Source organism: Neomonachus schauinslandi, chromosome 5 (genome assembly GCF_002201575.2).
Source record: "Neomonachus schauinslandi chromosome 5, ASM220157v2, whole genome shotgun sequence".
Taxonomy (NCBI): domain Eukaryota; kingdom Metazoa; phylum Chordata; class Mammalia; order Carnivora; family Phocidae; genus Neomonachus; species Neomonachus schauinslandi.
The window spans coordinates 98,502,031-98,516,648 of record NC_058407.1 but is presented as its reverse complement, the minus strand read 5'-3'; the positions used below and the strand labels follow the sequence as shown (position 1 = coordinate 98,516,648).

The 14,618-nt window shown below is 37.1% G+C and overlaps 1 pseudogene; it reads left to right on the top strand.

Moving 5' to 3' along the window:
- The first annotated feature begins 529 nt into the window (after positions 1 to 529).
- On the top strand, positions 530 to 12,315 carry LOC110580750 (annotated as a pseudogene).
- The last annotated feature ends 2,303 nt before the right edge of the window (positions 12,316 to 14,618 follow it).

Genomic DNA, 14,618 nt, shown 5'->3' with positions numbered 1-14,618 from the left:
GTGGCAAACAAAAAGTTTTAAAAGCAACCAGAGAAAAAACACTTATTATGTACAGAGAAACAAAGGTAAGGATAACAGCAGATTTTTTTTTTTTTTGCAGGAAGTATTGCAAATGAGAAGGTGGTGAACGAACATCTTTAAAATACTGAAAGAAAACTCTTATCAATGTAGAATCCTATATTCAGCAAAATATTTATTTATTTATTGTTAAAATTTTAGAGTGTAAATACTTAGAGTATGTGTGCACGTGAGCAGGGGAGGGGCAGAGGAAGAGGGAGATAGAATCTTAAGCACACTCTGCGCTGAGCAGAAACCCTGCTTCAGGGCTCAATCTCACAACCCTGAGATCATTACCTGAGCTGAAATCAAGAGTTGGATGCTTAACTGCCTGAGCCACCCAGGTGCCCCAAAATATCTTTTTTAATAGGCAAAATAATGCCATTTTCAGCCAACAAAAGCTGAAAGAATTTATCGCTAGCAGACTCATACTACAAGAAATGTTAAAGGAAGTCCTTTCAGGAGAGTAAAAATGATACCAGATGGAAGTATGGATCTACCTAAAGAGCATCAGAAATGGTAAGTATGTTGGTAAATATAGAAAATTCTAAAACTTAACATTTAAATCTCTTTAAAGATAATTGATGGATTAAAGTAATAATAACAATATAGTGTAGAGTTTATAATCTATGTAGAAATAAAATATATGACAATAGCAGAAAGTCTAGGAGGAAATGCTATAGATCCGTATGTTATACACAAAGTAGTATAATATCACTTTAAGGTAGAGTGTATTACATAAAAAATGTACTCTATAAACCCTAAACCAACCACTAAAAAAATAACAAGAGTTATAGCTAGTAAGTTAACAAATGAGTTAAAATAGAATCCCCTACAATGCATAGCTAACCCAAAGGAAGGCAGAAAAAGAACAAGAGAGCAATGAAAATAAATAGCAAGATGCTAGATTTAAAACCCAATTTTGTCAATAATTACTATATATTACAATACAAATAGTCTAAAAATATAAATTAGCAAAGAAAGTGTGTCACAACAGACAAAAAAAAAAAATGACCCAATGTATGCTGCCTAGAATAAAACCATTATAAATGTACAGATGTAAATATATTAAAAATAAAGTAAAATAAAGCTGAAATGTCTATATTAACATTAGTCAAAATAGATTTATCAAAGAATAGTATAAAAATTATTAAAAGTTCATTTCATAATGAAGAAGGGACAATTAAGTCATAAATTATAGTCATAAATAAGTATACATTTGATATTAGAATTTCAGAAAACATGAAAAAAAAAACTGATATAACTACAAAGAGCAATAGATAAATCCACAATTACAGTCAGAGATTTCAATACCTTCTGTCAACAATTCATAAAACAAGGAGACTGAAAATAAGTAAGGATAGAAGAGAAGACCTGAGCAACACTATCAATCAACCTGACCTGGATGACATTTATAAAACTCTCTATTCAAAAATAGTAAAATACCTATTATTTTCAAGGGCACATGGTACATTTATCAAGACAGATTATACTATGGGCCAAAAACAAATATTGATTGGATTCAAGTCATATAAAGCATGTTTTTTTGACAACAATAGAATTAGAAATCAATAACAGAAAATATCTGGAAAATCTTCAAATGTTTGAAAACTAAATAACCTACTTCTAAATAATCCACAGGTAACAGAAGAAATCTAAAGGGAAATTAAAAAGTATTTTGAACTAAATGAAAATGATAATACAACTTAAAAAACTTTGTGGACTGCCACTATAGTGGTATTCAGAGGAAAATTTATAGTACTAAATGTCTATATTAGCAAAAGAAGAAAAATCTCAAATCAATGACCTCAACTTTGACTTTAAGAAACTAGAAAAAAAAAAGAGTAAATTAAATCTAAAGTGAGAATAAAGGAAATAATAAAGATTAGAAAGATCAATAAAATAAAAAATGGGGAAAAAGAGAAAATTAATACAACTAAGAGTTGAATTTTTAAAAAAGATTTTATTTATTTATTTGAGAGACAGTGTGTGCACAAGTGGGGGGAAGGGGAGAGGGAGAGGAAGAGGGACAATCAGACTCCCCACTGAGCATGGAACCTGATACAGAGCTAGATCCCATGACCTTGAGATCGTGACCTGAACCAAAATCAAGAGTCAGATGCTCAACCAACTGAGCCACCCAGGTGCCCCTAAAAATTGAATTTTTAAAGATCAATAAAATTAATGACCTCTAGCCAGACTGATCAGGAAAAAAATAGAGAAGAGGAAAATTTCAATATTAGGAATGAGAGAAGTGACATTCCTTCAGATTCTACAGGTATCAAAAGAATAAAAAAGAAGTATTATGACCAACTTTATGACAATAGATTTGGTAACTTCACTGAAATGGATCTATTCCTTGGAAGATCCAGGTTACTAAAGCTCACTCAAGTAGAAATAAATAATTCCCTGCCCAAATAAATAATAACCTGAATAGTCCTAAAAATATAACCTGAAATTTATAGTTAAAAATTTCCCAAGAAGAAATCTTCAGACCCAGAGGGTTTCACTGGTAAATTCTATTAAATATTTAAAGAAGATATAATATCCATGTTACGGAACCTGGACTGGATTGCCAGATGGAAGAACCAAGTGGCACTCAGAGGTCTTGGAGGATAGGAGGTTTATTTAACGCTGGCATGCTCAGAGGAGAGTGGTCTCCAAAGGTCTGAGCCCTGAGCACAAACAAAGGGGACAATTTATACACTTCTACTTCCACATACTTGGCACTTTTGGCCTGTTTGCGAAGCAGGGGCAGGGAGAAGAACTCGGAAGAGCCCTGGGGCAAGGACTGGGACTCTCCTTGGCTCAGTCGGCCATCTTAGAACACAGAATTTCTTTATCATCCATTCTCCACAAACTCTTGCAGAAAATTGATGAAAAGGAAACTCATGCTATGAGGCCTACATTACCACTTACCAAACCAGATAAAGACATTACAATAAAAAAAAAGGACTGTAGATCAATATCTCCATGAACATAGATGCAAACATTCTTAAGGAAATTTTTGCAAATCAATTACAAAAATATAGAAAAAATCATACCTCATTATGACAATGTGGAACTTATCCCAAGAATGCAATCTTGGTTTACCACTCAAGGTAAGATGTGTGGAGAAGTGAATCCGAGGTGTATTAGGGAAGATAGACAGCAGGGGGGAGGGAGCCTCCGTCAGCTGCTACTGGCAAGTGATAGAGCAGCAGAGCACAAAATCAGAACTTTTAGAAATCTGCTCCGATGAGGGATGTGGCTCCAGTGGCTAAGTGGGGGGTGGAACCCTCACTGGGACAGTGTGGTCTCAGGACCCTCAGGGTCACAGAAAGACCGGGGGTGCCTGAGTGCGGCAGAGCTCCCAGGTATTGGAACAGGAAAGCTGGCGGCAGAGATGGAGTGGAGGAGCGTGCTCTCAGCTCAGGGTTGCCATAAACTGTGATCCGCAGCACAGTTGGGCCACTGCTCCTCCAGCAGGGACCCAAAAAGCAGCAGATCCGGGGAGATTCCCCTTCCTCCCCTGGGAGGAGCAGTGTGGGAGCACACCACAGGGATCTGCTGGGTTTGGAGACTCCATACGGGGTCAGGTGACAGAGATAGAAACGCTCAGAGGCCGGGTGAGCATACAGTGCAGCCAGAGACCGGGCAGAAGGGAGTGACTGACTGCTTTTCTCTGGGGGCTCACTGAGGAGTGGGGCCCTGAGTTCTCAGCTCCTCCAGGGCAGAGATTGAAAGGCCGCCATTTTCACTCTTGTCCTCCAAAGCCATAGGGAAAGCTTGCAGGGAACAAAAGCTCCCGACAGCAAACCCGAGCAGATTACTTAGCCTGGACCTGGCAAGGGCGGGGCAATTTCGCCTCTGGCAAAGACATTTGAGAACCACGGCAACAGGCCCCTGCCCCCAAAGATCAGCAAGAACAGCCAGCCAAGACCAAGTTTACCGATCAATGAGAATGGCAGAACTCCAGCTCTAGGGGAATACTGCACATAGAATTCATGGCTTTTTTCCCATGATTCTTTAGTCTTTCAAAGTTAATTTTTTTAATTTTCTTTTTCTTTTTTTTTTAATTTTTCTTTTTCCCTTTTTCAACCAACATCTTATCAGTCCCTTTTTAAAAAATATTTTTTATTTTTCATTTTTAGAGTCATATTCTATCCCTTCATAGTAGTTAACCTTATTTTTGGTGTATATATAAGTTGTTTTCGCTTGAAAATTTTGGGATACAGTTTCTTCTAACAGACCAAAATATACCCTAAATCTCTAATGTATGGCTTTGTTCTAGTCTCCTGCCTGATCACATTCTCTCCCCCTTTTTTTAAAAAAAAATTTCTCTTCTTTCTTTTTTCAACCAACTTCTTGTCTTATCAATTCCTTTTATAAAATATTTTATAATTTTCATTTTTACAGTAATATTCCATCCCTTAATTGTATTTGCCCTTATTTTTGGACATATATAAGCTTTTCTTTATTTAAAATTTTGGGAGGTAGTTTTTTCTAACAGACCAAAATACACCCAAAATCTAGTGTGTGGCACTGATCTATTCACCAGCCTGATCATATTCTTTTCTTTTTTTTTTCTTTTTTCTTTCTTTCCCTTTCTTTTCTCCTGGTTTCAGGTCTCTTCTGATTTGTTTAGCGTATATTTTTCTGGGGTCGTTGTTACCCTGTTAGCATTTTGCTTTCTCATTCATCTATTCTCCTCTGGACAAAATGACAAGATGGAAAAAATTCACCCCAAAAAAAAGAACAAGAGGCAGTACTGACTGCCAGGGACCTAATCAATATGGACGTTAGTAAGATGTCGGAACTAGAGTTCAGAATGATGATTATAAAGATACTAGCTGGGCTTGAAAAAAGCATGGAAGATATTAGAGAAACCCTTTCTGGAGAAATAAAAGAACTAAAATCTAACCAAGTAGAAAAAAGGCTATTAATGATGTGTAATAAAAAATGGAGGCTCTAACTGCTCGGATAAATGAGGCAGAAGAGAGAATTAGTGATCTAGAAGACCAAATGATGGAAAATAAAGAAGCTGAGAAAAAGAGAGATAAACAACTACTGGATCACGAGGGTAGAATTTGAGAGATAAGTGATACCATAAGACAAAACAATATTCAGTAATTGGGATCCCAGAAGAAGAAGAAAGAGAGAGAGGGGCAGAAGGTATATTGGAGCAAATTATAGCAGAGAACTTCCTTAATTTGGGGAAGGAAACAGGCATCAAAATCCAGGAGGCACAGAGAACCCCCCTCAAAACCAATAAAAATAGGTCAACACCCCTACATCTAATAGTAAAACTTACGAGTTTCAGCGAGAAAGAGAAAAAGCAGCTCGGGAGAAGAGATCTGCAACCTACAATGGTAGAAACATTAGATTGGCAACAGACCTATCCACAGAGACCTGGCAGGCCAGAAAGGACTGGCATGATATATTCAGAGCACTAAATGAGAAAAATATGCAGCATGCAGCCAAGAATACTATATCCAGCTAGGCTGTCATTGAAAATAGAACAAGAGATAAAAAGCTTCCAGGACAAACAAAAACTAAAGGAATTTGCATACACGAAACCAGCCCTACAAGAAATATTGAAAGGGGTCCTCTAAGCAAAGAGAGAGCCTAAAAGTAACATAGACCAGAAAGGAACACAGACAACATACAGTAACAGTCACCTTCCAGGCAATACAATGGCACTAAATTAATATGTCTCAATAGTTACCCTGAATGTAAATGGGCCAAGTGCCCCAATCAAAAGACACAGGCTATCAGATTGGATAAAAAAACAAGACCCATTGATATGCTGTCTGCAAGAGACTCATTTTAGACCCAAAGACACCTCCAGATTGAGAGTGAGGGGGTGGAAAACCATTTACCATGCTAATGGACACCAAAAGAAAGCTGGGGTGGCAGTCCTTATATCAGACAAATTAGATCTTAAACCAAAGACTGTAATAAGAGATGAGGAAGGACACTATATCCTACTTAAAGGCTCTATCCAACATGAAGATCTAACAATTGTAAATATCTATGCCCCTAACATGGGAGCAGCCAATTATATAAGCCAATTAATAACAAAAGCAAAGAAACACATCAACAACAATACAATAATAGTGGGGGACTTTAACACCCCCCTCACTGAAATGGACAGATCGTCTAAGCAAAACATCAACAAGGAAATAAAGACTTTAAATGACACACTGGACCAAATGGACTTCACAGACATATTCAGAACATTCCATCCCAAAGCAACGGAATACACATTCTTCTCTAGTGCCCATGGAACATTCTCCAGAATCGATCACATCCTAGGTCACAAACCAGGTCTCAACTGGTACCAAAAGATTGGGACCATTCCCTGCATATTTTCAGACCACAATGCTTTGAAACTAGAACTCAATCACAAGCGGAAAGTCAGAAAGAACTCAAATACATGGAGGCTAAAGAGCATCTTACTAAAGAATGAATGGGTCAACCAGGAAATTAAAGAAGAATTTAAAAAATTCATGGAAACCAATGAAAATGAAAACACAACTGTTCAAAATCTTTGGGATGCAGCAAAGGCGGTCTTAAGAGGTAAGTATATAGCAATACAAGCCTTTCTCAAGAAACAAGAAAGGTTTCAAATACACAACCTAACCCTACACCTAAAGGAGCTGGAGAAAGAACAGCAAAGGAGGTCTAAACCCAGCAGGAGAAGAGAAATAATAAAGATCAGAGCAGAGGGCACCTGGGTGGCTCAGTTGGTTAGGCGACTGCCTTCGGCTCAGGTCATGATCCTGGAGTCCTGGGATCGAGTCCCACGTCGGGCTCCCCTGCTCAGCGGGGAGTCTGCTTCTCCCTCTCCCACTCCCCACCTTGTGCTCTCTCTCTCTATCTCATTCTCTATCTCATTCTCTCTCTCAAATAAATAAATAAAATCTTAAAAAAAATAAAGATCGGAGCAGAAATCAATGAAATAAAAACCAAAAGAACAGTAGTGTTCTAAACTAGGAGCTGGTTCTTTGAAAGAATAAACAAGATTGATAAACCCCTGGCCAGACTTATCAAAAAGAAAAGAGAAATGACCCAAATAAATAAAATCATGAATGAAAGAGGACAGATCACAATCAACACCAAAGAAATACAAACAATTATAAGAACATATTATGAGCAACTATATGCCAGCAAATTAGATAATCTGGAAGAAATGGATGCATTCCTAGAGATGTATCAACTACCAAAACTGAACCAGGAAGAAATAGAAAACCTGAACAGACCTATAACCACTAAGGAAATTGAAGCAGTCATCAAAAATCTCCCAACAAACAAAAGCCCAGGGCCAGATGGCTTCCCAGGGGAATTCTACCAAACATTTCAAGAAGAATTAATACCTATTCTTCTGAAACTGTTCCAAAAAATAGAAATGGAAGGACAACTTCCAAACTCGTTTTATGAGGCCACCATTACCTTGACCCCAAAACCAGACAAAGACCCCATCAAAAAGGAGAATTACAGACCAATATCCTTGATGAACATGGATGCAAAAATGCTTACCAAAATACTAGCCAATAGGATCCAACAGTACATCAAAAGGATTTTTCACCACAACCAAGTGGGATTTATCCCTGGGCTGCAAGGTTGGTTCAACATCCGCAGATCAATCAATGTGATACAATACATCAATAAAAGAAAGAACAAGAACCATCTGATCCTCTCAATAGATGTAGAAAAAGCATTTGACAAAGTACAGCATCCTTTCTTGATCAAAACTCTTCAGAGTATAGGCATAGAGGGTACCTACCTCAATATCATAAATGCCATCTATGAAAAACCCACAGCAAATATCATTCTCAATGGGAAAAACTGAGAGCTTTCCCCCTAAGGTCAGGAACACTGCAGGGATGCCCACTATCACCATTGCTATTCAACATAGTATTAGAAGTCCTAGCCACAGCAATCAGACAACAAAAGGAAATAAAAGGCATCCGAATAGGCAAAGAAGAAGTCAAACTCTCACTCTTTGCAGATGATATGATACTTTATGTGGAAAACACAAAAGACTCCACCCCAAAACTGCTAGAACTCATACAGGAATTCAGTCAAGTGGCAGGATATAAAATCAATGCACAGAAAGCAGTGGCATTCCTATACACCAACAACAAGACAGAAGAAAGAGAAATTAAGGAGTTGATCCCATTTACAATTGCTCCCCAAACCATAAGATTCCTAGGAATAAATCTAACCAAAGGGGCAAAGAATCTGTACTCAGAAAACTATAAAATACTCATGAAAGAAATTGAGGAAGACCCAAAGAAATGGAAAAACGTTCCATGCTCATGGATTGGAAGAACAAATACTGTGAAGATGTCAATGCTACCTAGAGCAATCTACACATTCAATGCAATCCCCATCCAAATACCATCCACTTTTTTCAAAGAAATGGAATAAATAATCCTAAAATTTGTATGGAACCAGAAAGACCCCGCATAGCCAGAGGAATGTTGAAAAAGAAAAGCAAAGCTGGTGGCATCACAATTCCGGACTTCAAACTCTATTACAAAGCTGTCATCATCAAGACAGTCTGGTACTGGCACAAAAACAGACACATAGATCAATGGAACAGAATAGAGAGCCCAGAAATGGACCGTCAACTCTATGGTCAACTAATCTTCGACAAAGCAGGAAAGAATGTCCAATGGCAAAAAGACAGTCTCTTCAACAAATGGTTATGGGAAAATTGGACAGCCACATGCAGAAGAATGAAACTGGACCATTGCCTTACACCACACACACAAATAGACTCCAAATGGTTGAAAGACCTCAATGTGAGACATGAGTCCATCAAAATCCTAAAGGAGAACACAGGCAGCAACCTCTTCGACCTCAGCTGCAGCAACTTCTTCCTAGAAACATTGCCAAAGGCAAGGGAAGCAAGGCAAAAATGAACTATTGGGACTTCATCAAGACAAAAAGCTTTTGCACGGCAAAAGAAACAGTCAACAAAACCAAAAGACAACCGACAGAATGGGAGAAGATATTTGCAAATGACATATCAGATAAAGGGCTAGTATCTATAAAGAACTTATCAAACTCAACACCCAAAAACAAATGATCCAATCAAGAAATGGGCAGAAGACATGAACAGACATTTTTCCAAAGAAGACATCCAAATGGCCAACAGACACATGAAAAAGTGCTCAACATCGCTCGGCATCAGGGAAATCCAAATCAAAACCTCAATGAGATACCACCTCACACCAGTCAGAATGGCTAAAATTAACAAGTCAGGAAACGACAGATGTTGGCGGGGATGCGGAGAAAGGGGAACCCTCCTACACTGTTGGTGGGAATGCAAGCTGGTGCAGCCACTCTGGAAAACAGTATGGAGGTTCCTCATAAAGTGGAAAATAGAGCTACCCTACGACCCAACAATTGCACTACTGGGTATTTACCCCAAAGATACAAATGTAGTGATCTGAAGGGGTACATGCACTCCAATGTTTATAGCAGCAATGTCCACAATAGCCAAAGTATGGAAAGATCCAAGATGTTCATCAACAGATGAATGGATAAAGAAGATGTGGTATATATATACAATGGAATATTATGCAGCCATCAAAAGGAATGAAATCTTGCCATTTGCAGGGACGTGGATGGAACTGGAGGGTATTATGCTGAGCGAAATAAGTCAATCAGAGAAAGACATGTATCATATGATCTCACTGATATGAGGAATTCTTAATCTCAGGAAACAAACTGAGGGTTCCTGGAGTGGTGGGGGGTGGGAGGGATGGGGTGGCTGGGTGATAGACATTGGGGAGGGTATGTGCTATGGTGAGCGCTGTGAATTGTACAAGACTGTTGAATCACAGACCTGTACCTCTGAAACAAATAACACATTATATGTTAAAAAAAAGAAGATATTAGGAAGGGAAAAATGAAGGGGGTGGAATTGGAGGGGGAGATGAAACATGAGAGACTATGGACTCTGAGAAACAAACTGAGGGTTCTAGAGGGGAGGCAGGTGGGGGGATGGGTTAGCCTCGTGATGGGTATTAAAGAGGGTACCTATTGAATGGAGCACTGGGTGTTATACGCAAACAATGAATCATGGACCACTACATCAAAAACTAATGATGTAATGTATGGTGAATAAATAACATAATAAAATAAAATAAAAAATGAAAAAAATAAATCAGGGGAATTCACCATTTAACAAACTGAAAAAGATTATAATTATCTCAACAGAAGCAGAAAAAATATTTCTCAAATTCAATATCCATTTCTGATAAAAACTCAGAAAATCAAGGATAAACTGGAACTTCTTCAACTTGACAAAGACATGTATGAAAAATCTATGCTAACCTTATATTTTAGTAAAGGCTAAATGCTTTCTCTCTAAATTATGGAACAGGGGAAAGATGTTTCTTTTCTCACTTCTATTCAAAATTGTAGTGGAGGTTCTAACCAGTGCAATTAGACAAGAGAAGGTAGAAGGCAACCGGATGGAAAGGAAGAGGTAAAATAGTCTTTATTTGCAGATGACATTATATTGTAGATAGAAAGTTCTAAGAAGCTAACAACAAAAACATTAAAACTAACAAATGAGTTCGATAAGGTCATTGACTGCAACACCAATATATTAAAATCAATTTTATTTCTATGTACTAACAATAAACAACCTGAAAATGAAATTAAGAAATTATGATAACACCAAAAATAATACAGTACTGGAATAATAAATCTGCCTAAAGATGTTCAAGACCTGGACACTGAAGATTAGAAAATTAATGATGTACTCTATACGTGACCCAATTGAATTTAAATAAAAAAAAAGAAAACATTGTTTAAAGAAATTGAAGAAGATCTAAATAAATGAATAGGCAGTCCATGTTCATGGATTGCAAGACTCAATATTATTAAATTGGTAATTCTTCCCAAATTTATAGATAGATTCAATGCAATATCTATAAAAATTTCAGCTTTTTAAAAATAGAATTGGGCAATAAAATTGTAAAATTTATATGAAAATGAAAAAAACCGCAAATAGCCATTTTTTGAGAAAGAACAAACTGGAGGGTTTCTTGATTTTAAAACTTACCATTTTGATTATTAAAATTAACTTTCTAGTAAGTTTTTAATAAATCTTTTGCATAAGTATAGAAATACAGATCAATAGAACAGATTGAGAGTCCAGAAATAACCTTGCACATTTATAGTAAGTTGATATAGACAAAATTGCCAAGGTATTCAATGGGGCAAAGAGCTACCTTTTCAACAAATGGTTTTGAAGAGAACTGGATGTCCATAAATAAGAACATGGATTTAAGTCTTTATCTCCACACCATACACAAAAATTAACTTAAAAAATTGATAAATTGGCTCTTTCCCATCTTGAAAGATGGCAGGTGAAAAATCAGAAGCTGGATACTAAAGAGAAGAAACTGGAAGTCAAAAAGTGTGATGCTGGGGGCACCTGGGTGGCTCAGGTGGTTAAATGACTGACTTGATTTTGGCTCAGGGTTGTGGGATGGAGCCCTGAAGAGGGCTCTGCACTCAGCGGGGTGTCTGCTTAAGGATTCTCATGCTCTCTCTCCCTATGCCCCTCCCTGCTCTCTCAAATAAATAAGTAAATCTTAAAAAAAAAAAAAAGGAGCCTGATGCTGGTGGCAAGGTTAAGAACAGTAAACTCCAGGGCTCAGTCGGTTAAGCATCTGCCTTCGGCTCTGGTTGTGATCCCAGGGTCATGGGTTTGAGTCCTGCTTCTCCCTCTCCCTCTGTGCTCTCTCTCAAATAAATAAATAAAATCTTAAAAAAACAAAAAGCAAAAATCCTTTCAGTCAGCTTGTGAGAAAACTGCGAGCTAGCATCACTCCTGGCACCATTTTGATCATCCTCACTGGGCACCACAGAGGCAAGATGGTGGTTTTCCTGAAGCAACTGAGCAGTCACTTGCTGCTTGTGACTGGACCTCTGGCCCTCAGTTGAGTTTCTCTGCATAGAACACACCGGAAATTCGTCATTGCCACCTCCCTCAAAACAGTTATCAACTGTGTGAAAATCCCAAAACATCTTACTGATGCTTACTTCAGGAAGAAGAAACTGTGTAAAGGTGAGATCTTCCACATGGAGAAAGAGAAATATGGGACTACAGAGCAGCTCAAGGTTGATCAGAAAGCTGTAGACTTATAAATTCTGCCAAAAATCAAAGTTCTTTCTTAGCTTCAGGGCTACCTCCGCTCTGTGTTTTCTCTCACAAATGGAGTTTATCCTCACAATTTGGTGTTCTAAATTTCTTACAAAGAACCTAATTAAATGATTCATTTTAAAAAAAGTAAATAAAATAAAAAATTTAAAAATGGATAAATTGGACTTCATCAAAATTTAAAGTGTTTGTGCTTTATTTTACAGAAAGTAAAAGAAGCCACAGACTGGGAAAAATATTTGCAAATCATATATCTGATAAAGAACTTATATCCAGAATATATAAAGACCTCTTACAACTCAATTATAAGAAGGCAGATAACCCAACTAAAAAATGGGCAAAATATTTTAATAAACATATTACCAAAGAAGATATATGAATAGCCAATAAACAAATGAAAAGATACTCAAAATCATTAGTATCAGGGAAATGCAAATTAAAACTACAAATAAACATCCTTTCACACCCACCAGGATGACTCCGTAATAGGGCTTGTAAGATTATGGAAAAACTGGATCCCTCATACACTACTGGTGGGAATGTAAAATGATGCAGCCCCCCCAAAATAGTTTTGAGCAAAAATGCTCAAAAAGTTCAAGAGAAATGAAAATATAGGTCTATACAAAGATTTATACATGAATGTTCATAACAGTATCATTCATAGTTACACCAAAATGGAAACAAGCAAATGTCCATCAAACTGGTGAATGCATAAACAAATGCATATATTCTTAAGATGGAATACTTTTTGGCAATAAATTGTTACAGAGTACTGATACATGGTATAAGATAGAAGAACCTGAAAAACATTATGCTACATGAAAGAAGCCAGATGAAAAAAGATTCCATATTGTATGATTCTATTTACCAGAAATGTCCCTAAAAGGCAAATCCACAGAGACAGAAGTAGACTAGTCATTTTCTGAGGCTAGGGGTGGAAAAAGAGAGTTAGCAAATGGACAAGAGATCCTTTTGGGATGATGGAAATGTGCTAAAATTGAGTTGTGGTGATTGTTGTATAACTCTGTAAATTACTGAAACTCTTGGAGTTTTATATTACAATGAATAAATTTTTATGGTGTGCAAATTATACCTCAATAAAACTGTTCGAAAAACAAAAACCAGGAGGGCTTTTTATAGAAATTGATGATTTGCCTCCAAAATTTAGAGGAAATATAAAAGTCATAGAATGGCCAAATATTTTTTTGGAAAGAGAACAAAGTTGGAAAACTTACATTATGTGATTTCAAGATTTCTATTAAGCTGCAGAAATCAAGAAGTTATGGTATGGCTTAAGACAGATATAGAGATCAGTGGAACTGAATAGAGTCCAGAAATAGATTCACACATGTGTAAAAACTGACTTCAGCAAAGATGCTAAGGTAATTCAACAAATGGTACTGAAACAATTCATAAGTGTGGTAGGCAGAATAATAACCCTCACCCCAAAGATGTCCATGCTCTAATCCCTAGAACCTGGGAATATGTTATCTTCCATGGCAAAAGGGACCGAGTGAAAGATTTGAGGAGTTGGGAGAGATTATCCTAGGTTATTCAGATTGGTCCAATGTAATGACAAGTGTCCTTAAACATGGAAAGAGAGGCAGAACAGAGTCGGAGGGTGATGTGACCATGAAAGGAAGACACAGTGCAATGCAACGTTGCTGACTTTAAAGATGGAGAGAGTAGATCACAAACTAAGGAATGTGGGTGGCCTTTTGAAGCTAGAGAGGCAAGGAGATAGATTCTTCTGTAGATCCTCCAGAAAGGAATGCAGCTCTGCTGACATCTTGATTTTAGCCCAGTGAGACCCTTGTTGGGCTTTGAACCTACAGAACTGTAAGATAGTAAGTTTGTGTTGTTTTAAGCTACTAAATATATAGTAATTTGTTATTGCAACTACTTTGATCCACACCTCATACCATATATAAAAATTACCTCAAAATAGACCTAAATGTAAAATTTAACACTATAAAACTTTTAGAAGAAACCATATGAAAAAACATTTGTGACTTTGGTTTTCTTAATCATAACACCAAAAGCAATATCAATAAAAGAAAATACTTTTAAACTATACTTCATTTAAATTAAAAACTTCTACTCTTCAAAACAGTATTAAGAAAATGAAAGCTAAGGGGCACCTGGGTGGCTCAGTCGTTAAGCATCTGTCTTTGGCTTAGGTCATGATCCTGGGGTCCTGGGATCGAGCCCTGCATTGGGCTCCCTGCTCAGCAGGAAACCTGCTTCTCCCTCTCCCACTCCCCCTGCTTGTGTTTCCTCTCTCGCTGTCTCTCTCTCTGTCAAATAAATAAATAAAATCTTAAAAAAAAAAAAAAGGAAAAAAAAAGAAAATGAAAAGCTAAGCCACTCCATGGGAGAAAATATTTGC